We start from the raw sequence: 15,466 nt of genomic DNA, 5'->3' as shown, positions 1-15,466 counted from the left end.
AAAATGTAATTCCATGAGACCCATATAATATGTTTAACACTAAATACAAGTAAATATGTGCATTTTTATGTAAGGCCAACACTTTTAAAGTATAATAAAATAAGTCTCTGAATTCTTTTTAATAACATTGTTATACTGTTGCTAACCAATGATGAATAAAGTACTTCTTACCATTAATGCGACTTCTGGTGCTGCATGGTTTTGCTGATGGCTTTGTAGTTTGGTTGATACGTGGTGAGGTTAAGCTTCATGCAGGTGTTGAGACTTCCATCTGTTAAACGTGATCGTAGGCTGGTAAACGTTCTTTAGATGTGAGAAAGACTGCTCACATGCATATGTAGAGACAAACATTGTCAGTACAGCAATACGCGTTCCAAGTTTTGACAATCAGCTGATCTGCGGGTTGAAGGTTTTTCGTTTCTCCCCACTTGTGTTTGCTTGCCAACTCTGCTTGCTGTCGTGCAAGTCTTTCCAAATCTTCATTATGAGACTTGAATTTATTCACCCACATGTCTGAGGCCTTCAGGTCATCAGCTTGTAGCTCAAAATCTCTGACAGAGACACCAGGGATGTAACTCAGGTTGGTGCTGTCCACTGTCCACTCGTGTGGATGGGTGGTGAACGAGTGCACTCACGAAATTCTCCAAAGTGCGCTTTGAATGACTGCAGAAGATTAGATGTGAATCCTGCTAGCTGCTGGAGATCAGGATGTTGAGCAGGGTCACTTGCTGTGCATGCATCTTTAATCTCTCTCAGTTTTTCAAAGTGTAGTAAACGACCTGTTTCAATATCAGTGATGAAGAGTTCCAGCTTGTTTTCAAGTGCAAACACTGCTTGTTGAAGGGATAAGACTGTATTTCCAATGCTTTGCATTTTCACATTGAGCTGATTCAGATGTTCATTCATGTCCACGAGATAGTAGAACTTCAGGAGCCACTCAGTGTTAGCTAACTCAGGATGCTTGACGTTTTTCATTTCAAGAAAAGTCCGGATTTTGCTCAGACAAGCCACGAAATGGCTGAGCACCTTCCCTCTTGACAACCAACGCACATTGTTCTGCAGAAGCAGACCAGAATAATTATTTCCAACTTCATCCAGCAGTGTTTTAAACTGGCGATCATTTAAAGCTCGGGCAACAATAAAGTTGACCACCCGAATGACCAGCAACATCACCTCACCAAACTGCTCGCCACACATCTGAGCACAAAGCGCCTCCTGATGTAGGATGCAGTGAAAACTTAGGATGGGTCTCTTTTCATGTTCATGAAGAAGTGCTATGAATCCTCTGTTTTTCCCCACCATGCACGGAGCACCATCAGTACAAACCGAAATCAGTTTATCCATCGGTAGATTTTTTTTCTTTAGCGAACTCAGTGAAAGATTTGAATAAATCCTCCCCTCTTATTGTCTCTTTCATAGGCAAAACAGCAAGACTTTCCTCACGTAGTGTGTCACCCATCAACAGCATACCTTGCAATCATGCTGAACTGGGATAAATGGCTTACATCTGTTGACTCATCCAAAGTGAGAAAAAAGAATGGTGCTGCATTGATGTCCTTCACTTGTGTTGCCTCAATTTGATTTGCCATCATGATGGTACGACTGTGAACAGTTCTTGCCAACAGAGGCATGTCTTTTATTCATTTGATTATCTTATCTTTATTCGAAAAGTTGTCAAAAAGTTCATTGGCAACATTAAGCATGAATGTTTTGGCATACTCCCCATCTGTGAATGGCTTTCCATTTCTCACAATTGCTAAAGAACCAGCAAAGCTAGCCGAATTCCAGTCACCTTGTTGGGTCCAAACATGGAGTTGCTGCTGACTAGCTTGCACTCTGCACAGTAGCTCTTGACATGCTTTCTTCCTGCTGTCCCCCGCTGGATATCTTGATGCAAATGTAGTATGGTGTGGTCGAAGTGCTGCTTTATATTTGACCATTTCATCGATGCAATTTTATCATTGCATATTAGACACACTGCAGAACCTGCTCTCTCCACAAAGGCAAATTCCTCTGTCCATTCCTGCTGAAAAGTATGATACTCCTCATCTTTTTTTCTTTTAGCCATCTTCTTCGTCAAAAGGGTTTCTGCGGCCCTGGCCGGTTGGCTCAGCAGTAGAGCGTTGGCCTAGCGTGCGGAGGACCCGGGTTCAATTCCCGGCCAGGGCACACGGGGGAGGGCGCCCATTTGCTTCTCCACCCTTCCGCCGCGCTTTCCTCTCTGTCTCTCTCTTCCCCTACCGCAGCCAAGGCTTCATTGGAGCAAAGATGGCCCGGGCGCTGGGGATGACTCTGTGGCCTCTGCCTCAGGCGATAGAGTGGCTCTGGTCACAACATGGCGATGCCCAGGATGGGCAGAGCATCGCCCCCTGGTGGGCAGAGCGTCGCCCCATGGTGGGAGTGCGGGGTGGATCCCGGTTGGGCGCATGTGGGAGTCTGTCTGACTGTCTCTCCCTGTTTCCAGCTTCAGAAAAATAAAAAAAAAAAAAAAAAAAAAGGGTTTCTGCAATTAGCTAGCTGACTACTTGATTAAAAGGAGGGAAGTTTACTTCCTGACCTCACAATGACCCGTGTATGTTATGCATTATCCAATAAAAATTTGGTGTTGTCCCGGAGAACAGCTGTGATTGTCAAAAAGACACAAGATAACAGTGTTGGCTAGGATGTGGAGAAAAGGGAACCCTCCTGCACTGCTGGTGGGAATGCAGACTGGTGCAGCCACTGTGAAAAACAGTATGGAGATTCCTCAAAAAATTAAAAATGGAACTGCGTTTTGACCCAGCTATTCCACTTTTAGGAATATGTCACCCCATTAACATTAATAAAAATTTATTTATAAAAAAAGAATCGGTGAATCATTACCAGCTAGAAGCAGCGGTCATTGGGACTTGGACATGAGCTGCAAAGTATAGAATGGTGACAACAATTCCAGTGCCATGCGGACTTTTCCTGTGGGGAACTTTCCTGGACTCCTGCTCCCTGTGACAGCTCCTAACAGACTGAACTGTGGTTGGGTTGCATTTTTCAGGGATTTGGCATGGTGATGGGGCCAACTTGGACTTGGGGAACATGTTAAGGACACTACTCTTTTAGGGATTCTTCCTGTATTGGCCAAGAGTTTGCTTAAAGGCTTTTAATCACTGTAAAAAAAAAAAATAGAGGACTGGATGAAGAAGATGGGGCACATATACACCATGGTATATTATTCAGCTAGGAGAAATGGTGACATCGGATCACTTACAGCGGAATGGTGGAGTCTTGGTAGCATTGTGCTGGGTGAAATAAGCGAATCAGAAAAAAACGGGAACTGCAGGATTCCATACATGGGTGGGACATAAAAGCGAGACTAAGAGGCATGGACAGGAGTGTGGTGGCTATGGGGGTGGGGGGGAGGGAAGGAGGGAGAGGGGGAGGGGGAGGGGTACAGAGAGAACTGGATGGAGGGTGGTGGAGGATGATCTCTCTTCGGGTGATGGGTATGCAACAGAACTAAATGACAAGATAACCTGGAAATGTTTTCTTTGAATGTATGTACCCTGATTTATTGATGTCACCCCATTAAAATAAAAATTTATTTATATAAAAATAAATAAATAAATAAATAAAGAAAGAAAGAAAGAAAGAAAGAAAGAAAGAACAAAAAATTAAAAAGGAAAAAAAAAAAAAAAAGAATCAGCCCTGGACAGGGGTTGCTGGGTGGATACTGGTTGGGGCACATGTGGGAGTGTGTCTCTCTATCCCCCTCCTCTCACTTAAAAAAAAGTGTTCTTTAGCCATAGCACTGTTTCAAAAGGAGAAATGTACCCCCATGTTTCTTAAGCACTGGGCCTTCTTTTTCAGTGGCATAACAGCATCTTCCTGGTTGTATGTGGCCTGTTTCCATGTTGTATTGAGTGGTGTTGTTGTTATGAGTGAGCATCAATGCCTGTAACACCAAGAAAAACACATTCTTTTGAATATGTTTCCTCTCTTTTAATGACAAATAGGCATATGAAAAAATGTTCAAAGTCATTAATCATCAGAGAAATGCAAATTAAAACCACAATGAAGTACCACCTCACACCTGTCAGAATGGTGCTCATCAACAAAACAACACAGAATAAGTGCTGGTGAGGGTGTGGAGAAAAGGGAACCCTCCTACACTGCTGGTGGGAATGCACATTGCTGCAGCCACTGTGGAAAACAGTATGCAGTTTCCTCAAGAGATTAAAAATGGAACTACCGTATGACCAAGCAATTCTATTTCTGGAAATATATTCAAAGACATTCAAAACACTGATTCAAAAGAATTATATGCACCACTATGTTCACGGCAATGTAATTTACAACAGCCAAGATTTGGAAGCATCCCAAGTGCCCATCAGTAGATGAGTGGATAAAAAGCTATGGTATACTTACACAATAGAATACTACCTGGCCATAAGAAATATGGAAATCTTACCTTTTGCGACAGCATGGAGAAACCTGGAGGGTATTATGCTAAATGAAATAAACCAGTCAGAGAAAGACGAATACTATGATTTCACCATAAGTGAATCTAAAGGACAATATAAGCAAACAAACAACATAGAAATGGACTCATAAATATAGAGAACCAACTGATTGTGGCCAAAGGGGAGGGGATTGGGGGACTGGGTGAAAACCGTGAAGGGATTGAGAAGTACAGATTGGTAGTTACAAGGTAGTCAAGGGGGTGTAAAGTACAGCATAGGGAATAAGTAATAGAAGACATTGTAATAACTGCATAGTACCAGTTGGGTACTGGAAATATCAGGGGGAACACTTTTTTTTAAGTGAGAGGAGGGGGATAGAGAGACAGACTCCCACGTGTGCCCCAACCAGTATCCACCCAGCAACCCCTGTTCAGGGCCAATTCTTTTTTTATAAATAAATTTTTATTAATGTTAATGGGGTGACATCAATAAACCAGGGTACATATATTCAAAGAAAACATGTCCAGGTTATCTTGTCATTCAATTATGTTGCATACCCATCACCCAAAGTCAGATTGTCCTCTGTCACCTTCTATCTAGTTTTCTTTGTGCCCCTCCCCCTCCCCCCCACCCCTGGTAACCACCACCTCACACCTGTTAAATTAGCTATTATCAACAAGACAGGTAATAGCAAATGTTGGAGAGGCTGTGGAGAAAAAGGAACCCTCATACACTGTTGGTGGGAATGTAAAGGAGTTCAACCATTATGGAAGAAAGTATAGTGGGTCCTCAAAAAGCTGAAAATAGAACTACCTTATGACCCAGCAATCCCTCTACTGGGTATATACACCCCCAAAACTCAGAAACATTGATACGTAAAGACACATGGGGCCGATTCTTGAATCAACTGAGCTATTTTTAGCACCTGAAGTTGACGTGCTTGGACCAATGGAGCTATCGTCAGCACCTGGGGCTATGCTCAAGCCACTGGCTGTGAGAGGGGAAGAAGGAAAGAAGAGGGACAGGGAGAAGAGAGAAGCAGATAATCAATTATCTTGTGTGCGCTGACCAGAAATCAAACCCAGGACATCCATATGCTGTGACAACACTCTACCACTGAGCCAACCAGCCAGAGCTGTGGGAACACTTTGTAAAGTATATGATTGTCTAGCCACTATGCCTTACACCTGCAACTAATACAAAATAATTATTAATGTAAACTGTAATTAAAAACATTTAAAGAAAAGCAATGAGAACACTGGAAAATGTCAAAATTAACATTTTCAGAACTCTGTAATTAACCAAAGTGTTGCAAAAAATCCTAACAGGGTTTTTCAAGAAAATTGGCTAAATCACAATAACAGCAAACTGTTTTTTAATTGCCCTCTTGTCATCCTTCTCTTCTTATTTTCAGCAAATATCTTCCTAAAGATGCTTTTAGTTATTCCTCATGAGTACTGGCTACGTTTTATCACATGAGTTTTCTGTATTGATTATGATGATTCTGTAATCTTCCTTTCCCATTGATACAGTGTGTTGGTCTTTGATTTATTTCCTCTACGCTCCAAAATCACTCTTTTGGTCTGCTCTGTGAAAATGGTTATGAATCCTTTAATTTTTTTTTCTTATGAAAGTTGACACAAAAGGTTATCTATAGAAAGTACCAGAGGCATTCATTACAGGGAGAAAGTTTTCTTCCTTGTTTTGGGAGTTGCTGGCAAAGCTGGCTCTGGCTGGGCATTGGGGTCCAGCACCAGGCTCTGTATCTCTCATGGCTTCTCCAGAGCCCAGCTGGTGCAGGGCAGTGCGACCAGCAGCACTCCATGGTCGCTCGCTTCCCTGAACTCCTTTTAGGCGGAAGTATATATATCTGAGTGTGCCCGGTAAGACACTTCCTCATGCACGTCATCACTCTCAAACATCCTAGAGGTAGTATTTCCAGCAACTCCCAGAAAGGGAGTCGTTTCTAGACAGGCACCACAATTTTACTGCCTTTTTTTGAATTTCTTCCAAGGATTCTCCAACAAAGTCAGGATTTTAACACTCAGCATCTGGATTTTTTGACCTGGTGCTTTATCAATGCCCTAGAAAATGTCTCTTCCTTGGGTGTCCTCAGCCTAGTTTGTAGTACTCTTCCTGGGTGACCCTCAGCTCTGTAGAGAAACTTCCTTAGCTGCTGATCTCACCAATGGGGAGGCATTTTCCTTGGGCACATTATCTCAGCCACAGTTGGGTAGAGGACTGTCCGTGTCATTTTATCTCAGTTCTATGAAGAATTTTCCCTTGTGTAATTCAGTGCTCCTGAGGGGACTCTTCCTTGGGTGGTTGTCTCAGCACTAGGTGGTGGGAGTTTTCCTGGCTTTCTATCCAAGCCCTGGGGCCAGGGGGGGGGCGGGGGGAACTTTCCTTTGGGAGCTCTATATCTGCCTTGGGGTTGTGGCTCTTCCCTGGGTGCATTACCTCAGTCCTTGGGTTCCTCTCCCTTGGGAGCTCTCTCTCTCAGCCTGTAAGGGATTCATTCTCCTTGGAGCCTAGCTCAGCACTAGGGGAGCACTTGACCTGAGCGCTCTATTTCAGCTATGATGGGGGCAGGTTTTTTTTTGTGTCCTGCTCATCCCTAATGGGAACTCTTAGTGGGTGTACTATCCCAGTCCTGAGGAGACATCATTTGGTGCTCTGTCACAGTCCTGTAGGGCTGATCTTCCTTGGATTCTTGAAGACTAAGCTGTAGCTCTCCCTTAGGAGCTCTGTGTCGGCCACAGGTAAGGTGGACCTTTAATTTGATTTCTTGCTCAGCGCTGGGGGGTTTGGACTCTTTTTCAGAGTTCCTTCTGAGATCTGAGGAGGCTAAGACTATTCCTTGGAAAGTTGGTCTCTGCACAAGAGGATATTCTCTCTCAGCCCTAATTGAGGACATTTCCTTGGGCACTTCGTCCCACTTGTGTAGGGGTGGCTGCTCTTCCGTGGGTCTGCTATCTCGGCCACAGCAGGGGACTCTTCTTTGGGGCTCCCTCTCAGCCCAGGGGTGGGATACTTTTCTTTGATTTTTATATCTCAGCCTTGAGGGAGTTCTTTCTAACCATTCGTTAACTATGTCCTTGGGCATTTATGTGGGAACCTTGATTCAGCAACATATGAGAGTTCCTACTGTACCATATTCTCACAAACACTTGCTATATAGTCAGTCTGTAATTTCAACCACTCTGGCGGGCTTGCAGTGATCTCTCATTATGTCTAAATTTGCATTTTGTTCTAATTAATGAGGTTTGCTTACCATTCACATATGTCCTTTATGAAGTGATTTTTTCAGATCTTTTATTCATATTTTATTGAGATACTTCTATTTTTAAAATTAGCTTATAGTTTTATATATATATTCTGGAGTTCATTCATTTTATATGTATATGTATTTAGATATATAATTTTGAATACCTTCTATAAATATGTTTTGGTTTTTCACTCTCTTAATGCAGTAGTGTTTTCCTGATAAACAGGAAACTTAATATAAATCTAATGAATTAATTTATTCTTTATGGTTAGTACTTTTCTTTTTAAAAAAACTTTGCCTACCCAAGTTTTCTTCTAGATCTCCTATTTATCTCACATATTTTTTTTTTTTACAGAATGGGGTTAAAGTAAGAATTAAGGTTTATTTTTCCCCTTTAGTTATAAAGTGGACTTATTAAAAGGACAGTCATTTCCACAATGATTTGGTTGCCCTATTTTCATAAATCCAACATTTGAATATTTCTAGATTGATTTCTAGACACTCTGTTATCTTCCATTGTTGTATTTGCCTACCTTTGTTCCAATGCACATATTTTTCATTGTTTTACCTTTACAGTAAGTGTTATATTTGGTAGGGTGTGTCTTCCAACTTTTTCTTCTTACAGTTTGTCTTGGTTATTTTAAGCCTTTTTGATAGCCATTTACTCTATTATTATCAGCTTGAAATTTTCCCCAAAATTAACATGGTGGAATTTAAATGAGATTGCTATACTTATCCTGAGGATAAATGACAATAATGACTTAAAAATGAGATTTCCAATTCATGCAAAAAGTATTTTACTTCATTTATTGGGGTCTTTAATTTCTCTCAAGTGATGTTTTACATGTAGTGTTCTAACATTTTTTTCATTAGATTTTTCAGTATTTGATGTTCTTGATACTATTTTCAATTGTATTTAAAATACCTTTTTCTAACTGTTTCTGTTATTACGTAGAAATACATGTGTTTTTTTTTATTATTGCCCTATACCAAGTAACTTGATTACATTCATTTGTGAACTCTAATCATTTTCTGTACATATTCTACATACAGAGAAATGTCATCTGTGAATAATGACAATTTTATATCTTCCTTTTCAAATTTTATACTTATTTTATTTTCCTGATTGCACCTCTATAATATTTGAAACATAGTGGGCATTCTTGTCTTGTTTACAAACTCAGGGAGAAATTTATGTCATCATTAAGTATGACAGAGAAATTTTGGGGGTAGATACTCTATTAGGTTGAGAAGATTGCTTTCTATTCTAAATTGGTGATAACTTTTAATCATGAGTGGTGTTGAACTTAGTCCCATCTATAAAATGATCATGTATTTTTTTTTAGGAATTAAATTTAATGGGATGACATTGCTCAATAAAAGTACAGAGATTTCAGGTAAACATTTATATAGCATTTTAACTGTTGATTGTATTGTGTGCCCATCATCCAAAGTCAAATCATTTTCCAACACTGTAGATTTGTCCCTCTTTATTCCTCTCTTCCCGTAACCACTTCACTTTTATCTATGTCCGTGGGTCTCAATTTTATATTCCACCTATTTTTTAAAATGTGGTTAACACTGACTGATTTTTAAATTTAAACCAATCTTTCCTTGTTGAAGTATACTACATCATGACATGACGTGTATCTTTAATATATATACACACAGACATACGTTTTATATATATGAGATATATATATATATATCTATATATATATATCTATATCTATCTATATATATATATCTATATATATATATATATATATATATATATATATATCTTTGTCTTTTTGGTTACTCATCTTTTGTTTTTTATGTGTTTATTTTCAGGAAAGAGATCTTGGCTTATAGTTTTCTTCTTTTGTGCTTGTTAGATGTTTGTGTCAGGTTTATGTGCCTCACAAAATGAATTGGGAACTAGTCCCCTGTTTACTATTTTCCAAAAGAGTTTGTGTTATTGCCCCCTAAATGTTTGGAGGGCTTATCAGGGAAGGCTTGGGGTTAGGAAGGTTATTAATCTTTTGTTAATCATTTTAACCAAATACAAGAATACGTAGATTTTTTCTTTTGTCTTTGGTAAACTTTAGTAAGTTTTATTTTTTCTATAAATGTGTCTATTTCCTCTCAATTTTCATATCTGAAATAAAGTCTTTCATAGTATTCCCTCCATTTTTAAAACCTCTCTGGCTCTGTGGTTATGCAACCTTTTTATTCTTAATATTGTTTATTTGTGGATAAACTTTACCTTGCGTAACTGCACCTGCAATTTGTCTGTGTTGTTATTAGTGTTTTCAAATGACCTACTTCTGCTTTTGTTGATCATCTCCATTGTCGTTTTATTTTTCCATTATTAGTATTGCTTCGCTTTAAAATAAAGCTCCTTGTTTCTACTTTCTTTGTACTTGTACTCTTCTTCTTAAGTTGACACAGATAATTAATTTTCAGACTCTATTTCTTGTCTAATATAAGCTTGCAAAGCTATACCTCTCCCTCTATGTGCCACTTGAACTTCATTCTACAGGTTTTGCTATGCAGTTTTCTCCTCATGGTTCACTTATAAATATTAAGAAGTATGTTTAAATTTTCAGATTGCTTTTTATTGTTGCTATTGACTTCTAGTTTAATTTCTCTTTAGAGAACATTGTTGGCATGAAACTAAACATTCCAAATATTTTTAGAATGTGGCCATTTTTGCATGTATGCTTGAGAAGTGTTTTATTCTGATTATTGGATACAGATTTCTATTTATGGTAAAAAATGAAGCTTATTATTTGTATCTTTCAATCTATAAATTTACTGTTTTAGACAAATCAGCACATTCTAGTGTCCCCTTTACCACAATGATTTGTTCAGGTATGAGAATATGAACTAGAGTCCAATTACAGCCTGACCATGTGGTGGCGCAGTGGATAGAGAGTTGACCTGAGATGCTTAGGACCCAGGTTCAAAACTCTGAGGTTGGCAGCTTGAGTGTGGGCTCACCAGATTTAGTGCGGGGTCACTGGCTTGAGTGTGGGATCATAGACATGACCCCATGGTCGCTGTCTTGAAGCCCAAAGTCACTGGCTTGAGCAAGGGGTCCCTGGCTTCACTGGAGGCCCCCAGTCAAGGCACATATGAGAAGCAATCAATGAACGACTAAAGGGCTGCGACTATAAGTTAATACTTGTTATCTCTCTCCCTTTCTCTCTCTCTCTCTTGCTAAAAAAAAAAAAAGAAAGAAAAAAAGTCCAATTACAGTAAATCTTAGGACTTCTTCTTCGAATACTAGGACAAAGATATAACCACTTTTCCTGCTAAATATTACCTAAGTAGCTGGTAAGTCAGGAACTCTGACAGCCACCATGAAATCCTGCAGAGGAGCTAGGACAGGAATGAAAGTGCCATCAAAGAAAGTAGAAGAGAATAGAGACTAGGTTCTTGGTGATTTTATTATTCCACTGCATTAAGCCTCACCTAAAGCTCATTTTCAGTTGTGTGTTGACTTCTTGTAGCATTTGACCAAAAATGAGTTGAGTTTTTTGTTTCTACAATTGAAAGCACCCTGTGCAAAACAGTGTTCATTTCAGAAAGTAAAAAGAAAAAAAAAAGATACATTTGAAAATTACCAGTCACTCTACAGCTCAGCAAAAATCACTTTTTACATTTAATGTTACAAAAACCTGGACACAATTTTTTTTTTAAATACTTTTATCTTAGTGTGAAGAAATTCTATGAGTTTCGCTCCTGTGATGAAACTCCACTTTGTAGTAGTCCAGAGACTGGACTGTGGCTCTCTAAGGGCGACGAGTTCCTCGATCCAGTGTAGGCTGGGGCAGGGGGAGCACTAAGAAACAGAGGAGTTCTTCTGCTGTGCTGTAGTCATGTTTGAGTGTGGTAACCTTGCTATGCGGCTCAAACTTCAAATGGTCACTTTTGTCCAGGCCCTGATCTTCAACATTCTGGGTTCAAAATGCAATTTGAGTAGTTTCCTAAAGAATGCTAATTTTCTGAAGGATGAATTCACACAATGGATTGACTAATAAATGTATCAATTTTGGAGTAAGAAATGTAGTGCTAAGCAAACTGAAATGTGTTTTCACTATTCATTCCTGTTTTCCTAGGTTTTATTTATTTATTTATTTATTTATACTTTTTAAAAGCTGGATTTTTTAAATTATAAAATTAGTGAATGTTGGTTAAATGTTTTAGAAACTCCAGAAAAATTCCATCGTTCAATCTCATTCATAGTTACTTTACGCCTTTGGTGCATTACTGCCTTTGCTTTATTTACTTATTTATTTATTTATTTATTTATTTATTTATTTATTTATTTATTTTCTGTGTAGTATTTATTTTGTTTTAACCAATTCTTAGTTATCTGCCATGGACTAACTAATTTGTGGATTGACTATCACTAGACCTAAGACAAATAATTTGTCAGAAAATATTAAAGCTATCACAAGCCAATAAAAAACTTTATTCAACAAATATCCGTTGCATGTCTACTCTGTGCCAAGCACCTGGCTGCAGAATAAACAGTTGGCACACGTGGAGCTGACTGCCTCAGGGGAAATTCCTATCTCCTACTTCACGGGGTCCTTTGTCAAACAGAGGGTCTGACTTCTACAATCCTTCCCATGGAAGGATTAGGTGAACAAGAGGAAGAAGGAGAGGAAGCACACCTGAATTCCACTACAATATTTGAAGATTTCTTAGGTTCCTTTTAAACATTGTTGAACACGACACATGGGCCCTCATTCTTCAGATTTCTGTTACATTCAGGTTTTCTTTCTTGCTGGTCTTAATGCTGACCACTTACTTTACATGTCTCTATGCTTTCATAAAATATGACTCTTCCAAATTGAGAGATTGTGATTAACAGGTTATATTTAAAGTTGACTGCTTTTGACCTGGCAGAAGAGACCCCTACTGCCAAAGCATCCTATTGATTATGGGGATCTTTGCAAATGCTGATTCCTCTTAGTCCCCCATCTTTTCTTCCCAATCTTATCCCTGAGTTTTTGCAAGCATTATGGCTGTGTGAAAAATTAAGTGTGAGTACATGTAAAGCATTTGGAAGAAGACTTGGCTGGTATTTTTTTTTTAATTTTATTTTTTTAATGGGGTGACATCAATAAATCAGGATACATATATTCAAAGATAACAAGTCCAGGTTATCTTGTCGTTCAATTATGTTGCATACCCATCACCCAAAGTCAGATTGTCCTCTGTCACCTTCTATCTTGTTTTCTTTGTGCTCCTCCCCCTCCCCCCTTTCCCTCTCCCATTCCCCCCCCCCCCCCCCCCCCCCCCGTAACCACCACACTCTTATCAATGTCTCTTAGTTTCACTTTTATGTCCCACCTACATATGGAATAATGCAATTCCTGTTTTTTTCTGATTTACTTATTTCGCTTCGTATAATGTTATCAAGATCCCACCATTTTGCTGTAAATGTTCCGATGTCATCATTTCTTATGGCTGAGTAGTATTCCATAGTGTATATGTGCCACATCTTCTTTATCCAGTCATCTATTGACGGGCTTTTTGGTTGTTTCCATGTCCTGGCCACTGTGAACAATGCTGCAATAAACATGGGGCTGCATGTGTCTTTACGTATCAACGTTTCTGAGTTTTTGGGGTATATACCCAGTAGAGGGATTGCTGGGTCATAAGGTAGTTCTATTTTCAGTTTTTTGAGGAACCACCATACTTTCTTCCATAATGGTTGTACTACTTTACATTCCCACCAACAGTGTATGAGGGTTCCTTTTTCTCCACAGCCTCTCCAACATTTGCTATTACCTGTCTTGCTAATAATAGCTAATCGAACAGGTGTGAGGTGGTATCTCATTGCAGTTTTGATTTGCATTTCTCTAATAGCTAAAGAAGATGAGCATCTTTTCATATATCTGTTGGCCATTTGTATTTCTTCCTGGGAGAAGTGTCTGTTCATATCCTCTTCCCATTTTTATATTGGATTGTTTGTTTGTTTGTTGTTGAGTTTTATGAGTTCTTTGTATATTTTGGATATTAGGCCCTTATCTGAGCTGTTGTTTGAAAATATCATTTCCCATTTAGTTGGCTTTCTGTTTATTTTGCTATCAGTTTCTCTTGCTGAGAAAAAACTCCTTAGTCTGATGTAGTCCCATTCATTAATTTTTGCTTTCACTTCTCTTGCCTGTGGAGTCAAATTCATAAAATGCTCTTTAAAACCCAGGTCCATGAGTTGAGTACCTATGTCTTCTTCTATGTACTTAATTGTTTCAGGTCTTATGTTTAGATCTTTGATCCATTTTGAGTTAATTTTTGTACAGGGGGAGAGACTGTAGTCCAGTTTCATTCTTTTGCATGTGGTTTTCCAGTTTTCCCAGCACCATTTATTGAAGAGGCTTTCTTTTCTCCATTGTGTGTTGTTGGCCCCTTTATCAAAAATTATTTGACTATATATATGTGGTTTTATTTCTGGACTTTCTATTCTGTTCCATTGGTCTGAGTGTCTATTTTTCTGCCAATACCATGCTGTTTTGATTGTCGTGGCCCTATAATATAGTTTGAAGTCAGGTATTGTAATGCCCCCAGCTTCATTGTTTTTCTTTAGGATTGCTTTGGCTATTCGGGGTTTTTTATAGTTCCATATAAATCTGATGATTTTTTCTCTATTTCTTTAAAAAACGTCATTGGAAGTTTGAAGGGAATTGCATTAAATTTGTATATTGCTTTGGGTAATATAGCCATCTTGATTATATTTATTCTTCCTAGCCAAGAACAAGGTATATTCTTCCATCTCATTATATCTTTTTCGATTTCCCTTAACAATGGTTTATAGTTTTCATTATATAAGTCCTTTACATTCTTTGTTATGTTTATTCCTAAGTATTTTATTTTTTTGTTGCAATCGTGAAGGGGATTATTCTTTTGAGTTCATTCTCAATTGTTTCATTGTTGGCATATAGAAAGGCTATTGACTTCTGTATGTTAATTTTGTATCCTGCAACCTTACTGTATTGGCTTATTGTTTCTAGTAGTCTTTTTGTGGATTCTTTGGGGTTTTCGATGTATAGGATCATATCATCTGCAAAAAGTGATACCTTTACTTCTTCTTTTCCAATATGGATGCCTTTTATTTCTTTGTCTTGTCTGATTGCTCTGGCTAGAACCTCTAGTACCACATTTAAATAATAGTGGAGAGAGTGGACAACCCTGTCTTGTTCCTGATTTAAGGGGGAAAGCCTTCAGTTTAGTGCCATTTAATATGATGTTAGCTGATGGTTTATCATATATGGCCTTTATCATGTTGAGATATTTTCCTTCTATACCCATTTTGTTGAGAGTCTTAAACATAAAATTGTGTTGTATTTTATCAAAAGCCTTTTCTGCGTCTATTGATAAGATCATGTGGTTTTTGTTCTTTGTTTTGTTGATATGGTGTATTATGTTAACCGTTTTACGTATGTTGAACCATCTTTGAGATTCTGGGATGAATCCCACTTGATCATGATGTATTATTTTTTTAATATGTTGTTGTATTCGATTTGCTAGTATTTTGTTTAGTATTTTAGCATCTGTATTCATTAGAGATATTGGTCTGTAGTTTTCTTTTTTTGTGCCATCCGTGCCTGGTTTTGGTATGAGGGTTATGATGGCCTCATAAAATGTGTTTGGAAGTATTGCTTCTTCTTCAATTTTTTGGAAGACTTTGAGTAGAATAGGAACCAAGTCTTCTTTGAATGTTTGATAAAATTCGCTGGTATAGCCGTCAGGGCCTGGACTTTTATTT

This window comes from Saccopteryx leptura, chromosome X, assembly GCF_036850995.1.
Source record: "Saccopteryx leptura isolate mSacLep1 chromosome X, mSacLep1_pri_phased_curated, whole genome shotgun sequence".
Taxonomy (NCBI): Eukaryota; Metazoa; Chordata; class Mammalia; order Chiroptera; family Emballonuridae; genus Saccopteryx; species Saccopteryx leptura.
The sequence above is the reverse complement of the archived record's forward strand: the minus strand, read 5'-3'. Positions refer to the sequence as shown.